We start from the raw sequence: 9,019 nt of genomic DNA, 5'->3' as shown, positions 1-9,019 counted from the left end.
CCAGCTTTGCCTCCCTGTGATGAATCCTGTTTGATCATAGTGTATAATTTTTTTGATGAGTTGTTGTAGACGGTTGGCCAGTATTTTGTTGAGAAGTTTTGCATCGATGTTCATCAAAGAAATAGGTCTATAGTTCTCTTTCTTTGATGAATCTCTGTCTGATTTGGGGATGAGGGTTATACTGGCTTCATAGAATGAGTTTGGTAAAGAACCTCCATTTTCAATTTCGTTGAAGAGCTTGAGGACTATTGGTGTGAGCTCTGCTTTGAAGACCTTATAGAATTCAGCTGTGAATCCATCTGGCCCTGGGCTTTTCTTAGGTGGAAGATCTCTTATTGCCATTTCTATTTCAGTGCTTGAAATAGGCCTGTTTAGTTGGGTTAGTTCTTCTTGGTTCAGTGTGGGTATGTTAATATTGGCTAGGAATTCATCCATTTCTTCTAGATTCTCAAATTTGTTGGCATAAAGGTTTGAGAAGTATTCCCTCATTATACTCTGGATCTTGATAATTTCTGTGGTGATATTACCATTTTCGTCTGTGATTTTGTTTATTTCAGTATGCTCCTTTCTTCTTTTGGTAAGATTTGCTAAGGGTTTGTCAGTTTTGTTAATTCTTTCAAAGAACCAACTCCCTGTTTTGTTGATTCTTTCTATACTTTTTTTGGATTCCAATTAATTTAATTCTGCTTTGATTTTAATAATTTGCTTCCTTCTACTGGTATTAGGGTTGGTTTGTTGCTCTTTTTCCAGGAGCTTAAGGTGACACATTAACTTGTTGGTTTGCACTTTTTCCAACTTGTTTTTGTACGCACTCAGAGCTATAAATTTTCCTCTGAGTACTGCCTTTGCCGTGTCCCAAAGGAGCTGGTATTTTGTGTGCTCCTTTTTGTTAAATTTCACAAACTGTTGGATTTCTGTTCTGATCTCTTCGATGACCCATTGGTGAGTCAACATTGTGTTTTTCAATCTCCATGATTTACAGGGTTTTTGTTGGTGAAGTTGTGTGTTCAGTTCCAATTTGATGCCTTTGTGGTCTGAGAGTGTGCATGGAATAATTTCAGTGTTTCTGAATCTGTCCAGGTTTGTTTTATGGCCTAAAATGTGGTCTATTTTGGAAAATGTTCCATGTGCTGCTGAAAAAAAATATATATTGTGTTGTTTCTGGGTGGAATAATCTGCAGATGTCTGTTAGATGTAGTTTGTCTATATAGTTGTTCAAGAATTTTTTTTTGCCAGTCCTGGGCCTGAGCTCAGGGTCTGAGCACTGTCCTTGGACTTTCTCAAGGCTACCACTTGAGCCTCAGCACCACTTCTGGCTTTTTTCTATGTATGTGGTACCGAGGAATCGATTTCGGGTCTTTGTGCATGCTAGGCAAGCACTCAACCACTAGGCAAAACTCCTGGCCTGGAAGAATGCTTTTTGTAAAAAAAATAAATAACCTTTATTAAGAACTTTACAGTGTAATACTTATTTTTGTTAAGTTTCTTAAATCAGGCCTTCATGCTTCTTAGTTAGGTGTTCTACCACTCAATGTATGAATCTAAATACTTGAAATAATAATAAAAAATCAAATGGAATCTCTATTAATATAAGCTACCAGGCTGAAATAATTTTCCAGAGGGGAAAAACATAAGAAAATTTTAATATGTATTGTGAAGTAGGTATGTGATATAGAACATTTCTAATTTTTATTCCTCTTCTTTCCAAACAGAAATTACTTTTTGTAAAAGAAAATCTTAAGGGATATTAATTTATACTAATTTTAAGAGTTTGAATGGTTGTCTCCAAAATTCAGGGGTAACTAGTGTGGAAGAATTAACAGATGGATCCTTGAGGAGATGACTGAAAAATGAGAAGTCTTCCTCATGCATGGGATTAAGGATCTCTTTTTTGCCAGTCCTAGGGCTTGAACTCAGGGCCTGGGCACTGTTCTTGAGCTTTTGTGGCTCAAAAGCCACAGCAACAATTCTGGCTTTTTCTATATATGTGGTTCTAAGTGTTGAACCCAGGGCTTCATTTGATTTTTTATTATTATTTCAAGCATTTAGATTCATAGATTGATTGGCAGGGGGGAAAAAAACTTAATGGAACATTTAACTAGCTTGTCCTTTCTCCTATCATGTACTGAAGGAGCAAGGAGGATCTCACCAGAAACCAATATCTTGATGGGCTTTCTAGCTTCCAGATCTGTTTAAAAAATCATTTGAGTGCTTGTTTTGTAGGGATTTATTTTTTTATTTCTGTATATATTTTAAATATGAGGCCCTTGTCTCTTATATGGCTATTTATGATCTTCTCCTATTCTGTGGGTTTCTATGTAACTTGTTTGCTATGTCTTTTGCCATACAGAAGCAATGCAGTTTGATGCAGTCCCATTGATGCTACCTTTCTTTGATTTGTTGCTTCTGGGCCTTTACTAGGAAAATTTAGACCTGTGCCAATGATCCCTATTATTTCTCTTGTTCTTTCAATGTTTATAATTTTCTCAGGTAAAGCATGCGTTTCTTTTCAAGGTCCCTGAAAAAATTTTAAACATTTGGAACACCAGTGGCACCAGTGCTTTCTGGGCAGTTTCTTTTTAGCTTGGTGGGCTTGTAAAGCACTGATTTTAGACATAGCTCTGGGTTTATGGTTTGATTTACTTATCAATTTTTATTGGTGTACAAGTGGAAAATTACAAGTCCAAAGAACTATTCTATATTAAATGTATACCTAAGGAAAATTCTACTCTTGGGGCTGGGAATGTAGCTTAGTGGTAGTGTTCGTCCACCATGCATGAAGCCCTGGGTTTGATTCCTTAGTACTACATAAACAAAAAATATTTTTTCCAGTCCTGGGGCTTGAACTAAGAGCCTAGACACTGTCTTTGGTCTTTCTCAAGGCTAGAGCTCTACCATTTGATTCATAGCACTACTTTTGCCTTTTCTGTGTATGTGGTACCAAGGAATTGAACCGTGGTCTTCGTGCATGCTAGGCAAGGACAATGCCACTTCACCAGACTCCCAGCCCATATAAACTTTTTAAAACTTTTTTTTAGAAAAATAAAATTCTACCCTTAATTTAATCTATGTAATCTCTTTGTTGGACTGTACATTCGTTTTTTTATCATCTCTTTGCTGATTTTTTTCCATTCATTTAAACTTAAGATCAAAATGGCTTGAACATTTTTAAAGATACCCATCATTTTTTCAACATATCGTTGGCCTCCTTTTCTGAAAAACGATAGATTTCATTTAAATTTAAACAATACTGAATTATTTGATGTACAAAAGCCTGTTTCTTTTAAAGCGAACAAAAGAAATAGAAATACTCCCCATTCCAATTATCAAATGTTCATAAAAATGACATCAGTACAAAGATCTAGTAATTAGATGATGAAATCTGATTTTTCATGAGAACAGAAGCTTAACACTAGATCAAAGAAACAACATACTGCATTAAAGTGAACATGAGCTAAAGAAGTAGCCACAAATTTACAAAGTCTTCGATTCACAATTACTTACTTTTGAACAATTAAGTTTTAGCAACATTTTAAAAACTTAAATGCCTATTTAACAAAGCCAATTGGACAAACATCAAAAACTTCTAGGAAACCAGAGTAAACATGACACATTATTCAAAGATGAATAATTAAGTTCTATTCTTTTTCATCATCTGAGTGATCAGGTTGCAAAGGACGTGTTTTTTTCTTTGCTTTTCATAAGCCACAGGGTCCTGCCTCTTCAGGAATCTGATTTGCTTTTTTAGAGCCTTTACGAGACTGACTAATGAATTCTCCAATTCCTTTTTGCCACTTGGGAGTTGGACGTACACAAACTGGATTCCCTCCTGGATACTTGTTTTCAGCTTTTCTGGATGAAGGAGATGGAGAGTTGATGGCAGAAGTGGAGGAACCAAACACCTTCCTAGGAGCGAGGGAAGCCACCACTTTCCTCTAGGTGCTTGGGAAACTGTCTGCTTTAGTCCGCACCATGTCCTAACAGAGGGAGAGAGAGAGAAAGGCCTAGTGGAAGGTGATTCAGGGGCCAAGGATATTTGTTTTTACAAAGGGCATGCTTAACGTTTTCTGATAATTTTTCTAAACTCAGATTAAGCATAAAATTCCTCCAAAATGAATATTTTCTAAAAGTTTTGTGGTCAAGAGTTAGTAGCAAAATATATAATACTTTTTATAAGACATTTCCACCATAGAGCAGACACAAATAAATGTAAGTATTGTTTTAAAACTTCAAGAAATTAACACAAACTGATTATGTGAAATGAGAGGATAAGAATACTGACATTCCAGCTTGAATTGTTTAATATTTTTCATACTTTCAAAGTGGATAGTAATGCACTTTCCCTGTGTTTTGATGTAATTTCATTCTAAATTCTGTGCCCAGATTATAATGTTAAAATCAAGTGATTACTTATATATTATTCAGATCCTCTAGAATATAAATCATGATTGGTTAAATTTTTTCAGTGGACTATCACAAAATATAACTGAGAAGAATCACAGAAATAGAACCAAATAAAATAAAAAATATGAGCTACTCAAAGACCTAGTTCAACAACCAAAGAAAAACAAATTTTAAGAGCTCTTTGATGAAAGAATAGTAAACCTTATGTTTTCTCCATGTTAGTATTATGCTGAATGTGTGGATGGTAGTCCCTTTTTGAGACTGGCAGTGTTTCACAGAGCCTGTCTTCCCATACAGGTACTTTGAGAACAAAAAGTAGTATTTAGAAAGAGTAGAAAATTACCAGTTAAAAATTATTAACAACTGCTAAATCTGTCATTCTTGTCAGATTACTAGAGTAGTTATTTTCTATTGTCAATATATGGATATTACAGCAGTACAGATTTGGGGTGAATGCAATGAAACTGTTTTTTTTAATGAATAAAGATATCCACAACTGAAATGAGTTAATTCAACAGATAGTTTCTTCCTGCAAAGGAAAGATGATGTAATAACTCAGGATTTTACACACTATGAAGTCTGTGGCAGAGCTCCAGCATGTTTGTGGAAGACATGTGTTGGAAGGACTGTTAAAAAATATCTTCTGCACTGTAAATAAAAACAACTTTGAGATTCTACCTCATGCTAGTTAGAATGTCCATGATCAAGAAATCTAATAACAGCCAGCTGTGGCTGCCTGCACCTTGGAGCAGGTTTCGTCACAAGGCGGCAGCCGGGGTGCTGGGTGGGAAGTGGACTGGAAGGTGGGCTCCCTTGGCCACCCAGTAATCGCATTTCTCCTGGTGGTGTTTCATCTGCAGAGGGAGCATTATGTCTGAAGAAGTCCCTAAGATGCAGAGGAGCAGAAGATAATGGAAGATAATGTGACTACTCCAAAGCTGAAGAAGCAAATCTAAAAGCAAGATATCCTCACCTGGGAAAAAAGCCTGGAGGTTCAGATTTTTTAAGGAAACGATTGCAGAAAGGGCAAAAATAGTTTGATTCTGGAGATTACAACATGGCTAAAGCAAAGATGAAAAACAAGCAACTGCCCACGGCAGCCCCAGACAAGACAGAGGCCATTGGGGACCACATTCCCACTCCACAGGACCTTCCTCAGCAGAAACCATCCCTCATCACTTGCAAGCTAGCTGGCTGATGAAAAGAGCTGAACTGCATGAATATTATAATTCCCATTCTTTCTCCTTGATATGTTACTTACCTACTTCTCTTTCCTTTCATCCAGTAAGTCTTTTGAGACTGACAGCTTTGCAGGTAGCGGTAGTATGGATTTGTAATGCATATCTCTTACAGTGTAAAGATTCATTTAGATTTAAGCAAAATATTTACTAGATGAGGTAGTAAGAAGAAAAATCTCCAAACAGGAACAACCGAGGAAAAGCCTAATTTTACTACTTGTGCCTTATCACCAAGTAACCTATGTTACCAATCTTTATATATAAAGAATATATAGAATATAAAGAAAAATGTCCTATTAATTCATTGGTCTGCAATAAAAGTATCACCATTGACAGCTGCCTTTTCAGAAAATAAATTTAATGTTGGCACATTAAAAAAGTGAAAACTTGATCAAGTCTTGAAGTCATTCTAAAATTATGCAGTGTTTGATAACAATGTGGAATATTTCAGGGTCCAACAGTTCATATACTGATGAAGAAAATAAATAACCATTTATTGATGTCTTTACTAGCCAAAAATAAACTGAACCTGGTAAGCCTTACAGACACAAAAGGAGACAAATAAATGCAATGTCAACAGCCGAATACAAGGTACTAGGCAATGGGTTCATTTGCTCAGGCAATGAAACCGCATCCAATACCACAGTTGCAACTGCAGACAATACCTGGTTAAGTTTGTGATAATGAACCAACTTTCTCTTCTTTAGAGACCCAACAAGATGCATGGAATGAAGATGTTGTACCATCCATTCGTCTTTTCAAGGTGGCACTAGTCTCCATAATCATAATAGGAAATTATAAGAAATTATTGCTTTATTTATTGTTTCTCAAGGTAGATGAAGTTCTAAGGGCTTTTATATGGTGTTTCCCAATATAGTGGCTCTCACCATAGAGAGCAGGAAACCAATGGGTGGGCCCTAACATCTATGGAATGTGTATGCACTCTGAAACTGGGGAATCTGACAAAGAAATTGAGGAAATATCTGTTGCATTGTGAGATACATTCAACCTAAACCTCTCCTGATTACCGAATCTCCTTATTCCAACTCCTGAAACACAGTGACATTTTGGTCCTAGAATCTGCTCATTAGTCTTCAAAAGGTTTATGTCCTTTATCATACTGTACAGTTATCCTGGCTCAAAGGTCATAAGTCCTCTTGGTAAGGCTAGGAGAAAGATTAACAGAATAGATTTTTCAATAATGATTTTCCTAATGGGAATCCAGCTTCCCCTATTCTAAAGTGTTGCAGAATTTGTATACTACTGTCCCGAATCTGAGTATTAATTGAAGGGAGATAGTTCTGTGTTTTTATATTCTAGTTACAATTTTACATATTTGACCTGTATTTTCTGTTTACATGCTTCAAATAAGAATGCAGTAGAATCCTTGTGTATTGTATTTCTAGGAACACCAATAAAGTTGCTGATGATCTATTTATGTGCAGTAGTAGATTTTGAACTCAGGCCTTTTGCATTTGGGCCAGACACCCTCCTTTAGGCAACACTCTAGCCTTTCAACTGGTTTTGTAATTCAACTAGGAACAAGTTGAGATGCTGGATATGGTTTGCAGCTATCTCAACTCTCCAGATACAGGAGATAAGAGAGAATCTAGAAGAGATGAATGAATTTCTAGCCAATATTAACATACCCACACTGAACCAAGAGGATCTAATCTAACTAAACAGACCTATTACAAATACTAAAGTAGAAATTGCAATGAGACCTTCCATTCAAGAAAAGCCCAGGGCCAGATGGATTCATAGCTGATACTATAAGGTCTTCAAAGCAGAGCTCATACCAATACTCGTCAAGTTCATCAATGAAATTGAAGGCTATTTGCCAAACTCATTCTACAAAGCCATCATAATCCTCATCCACAAACCAGAGACTTATCAAAGAAAGAGAACTACAGACACATTTCTTTCATGAATATTGATGCAAAACTGCTCAACAAAATACTGGCTAAATGTCTTCAGCAACTCATCAAAAAAATTACACACTATGATCAAACAGGATTCATCACAAGGATGCAAAGCTGGTACAAAACAAGCAAGTTAATTAATATAATTCATCACATCAATAGGAGCAAGCACAAGAATAACATGATTGTCTCAATATATGCAGAAAAGGCAGTTGACAAGATCCAACATCCCTCTATGCTAAAAATTCTGGAGACACTAGTAATCCATCGAACATTTCTTTCTTTTTTTTTTAATTTTTTTATTGTAATTAGTAAAAGGGTTACATGATATTTGCCAGATAGAAGGTGCATTAATTCACATACATTGATACCCTTTCACATGTCTTGGTACCCGTATCCCTCCCCCCCCACACCCCCCACCCGTCTTGGTTTTCCCCCCTTCCCTATCAAATTTCAAATACCCAAATACAAATAAATTCAATAAATCAGATAACAAGGTGAGATACTATACCAATATGAGATAACCAAGGGACAGCAAAGGAGATGAGAGACAACATAGTACATTAAGGACAACAATCATTCATTATATGGCTTTTGTTTCACTATCCTGGAAGTCCTTTCAATTAGCTTCACATTATATGTTCTTATGTATCAAGATTTTGCTCTATTGCAAATCTCTGCTAGTAGAGCCCAAGGTTTCTACTGATTATGACGAATGAGGGAAACCATTGAGCCTAAGTTCCTTTGAGTCTGGCTTACTTCACTTAATATGATTTTTTCTAAGTCTTTCCATTTCCTAACAAATGGGTTGATGTCATTTTTTCTGACAGCAGCATAGAATTCCATTGTGTACAAATACCACAACTTGTTGATCCACTCATCAACTGAGGGACATCTAGGTTGGTTCCATATCTTTGCTATGGTGAATAGTGCTGCAATGAACATGGTTGTGCTAGTGGGTTTAGTATGTCCTTGTTTCTGGATGGTTGGGTAAATGCCAAGTAGTGGAATTGCTGGGTCATAGGGGAGTTCTATGTTTAGCCTTCTGAGGCACTGCCACACTGCTTTCCATAGTGGTTGAACGAGTTTGCACTCCCACCAACAGTGTAGTAGTGATCCCTCCTGGCCACATCCCCTCCAGCATCTGTTGTCATTCGTTTTCCTGATCCTGGCCATTCTAGCTGGAGTGAGGTGGAATTTTAGAGTTGTTTTGATTTGCATTTCTTTTATGACCAGAGATGTTGAGCATTTCTTCATGTGTCTATAGGCCATTTTTGTTTCTTCTTCAGAGAAGACTCTCTTTAAGTCTTTGGCCCATTTTTAATGGGATGGTTGTTACTTTGGAGGTTAGTTTTGGAGTGATTCAATTTTTTGAGTTGTTGATATATTTTAGATATGAGGCCTTTGTCCATTGTTTGGTCGGTGAAGATCTTCTCCCACTCTGTAGGCTTCCTG

The 9,019-nt window shown here is 36.5% G+C and overlaps 2 pseudogenes; one reads left to right on the top strand and one right to left on the bottom strand.

The window, feature by feature from the left end:
• Nucleotides 1–3,638: 3,638 nt before the first annotated feature.
• LOC150041460 (PCNA-associated factor pseudogene) lies at nucleotides 3,639–3,974 on the bottom strand (annotated as a pseudogene).
• A 1,341-nt stretch (nucleotides 3,975–5,315) lies between these two features.
• On the top strand, nucleotides 5,316–5,602 carry LOC150041459 (cAMP-regulated phosphoprotein 19 pseudogene; annotated as a pseudogene).
• Nucleotides 5,603–9,019: the final 3,417 nt, after the last annotated feature.

Source organism: Megascapheus bottae, chromosome X (assembly GCF_031878675.1).
Source record: "Megascapheus bottae isolate mThoBot1 chromosome X, mThoBot2.hap1, whole genome shotgun sequence".
NCBI classification, from domain to species: Eukaryota; Metazoa; Chordata; class Mammalia; order Rodentia; family Geomyidae; genus Megascapheus; species Megascapheus bottae.
This window is presented reverse-complemented; position numbering and strand designations above follow the sequence as displayed.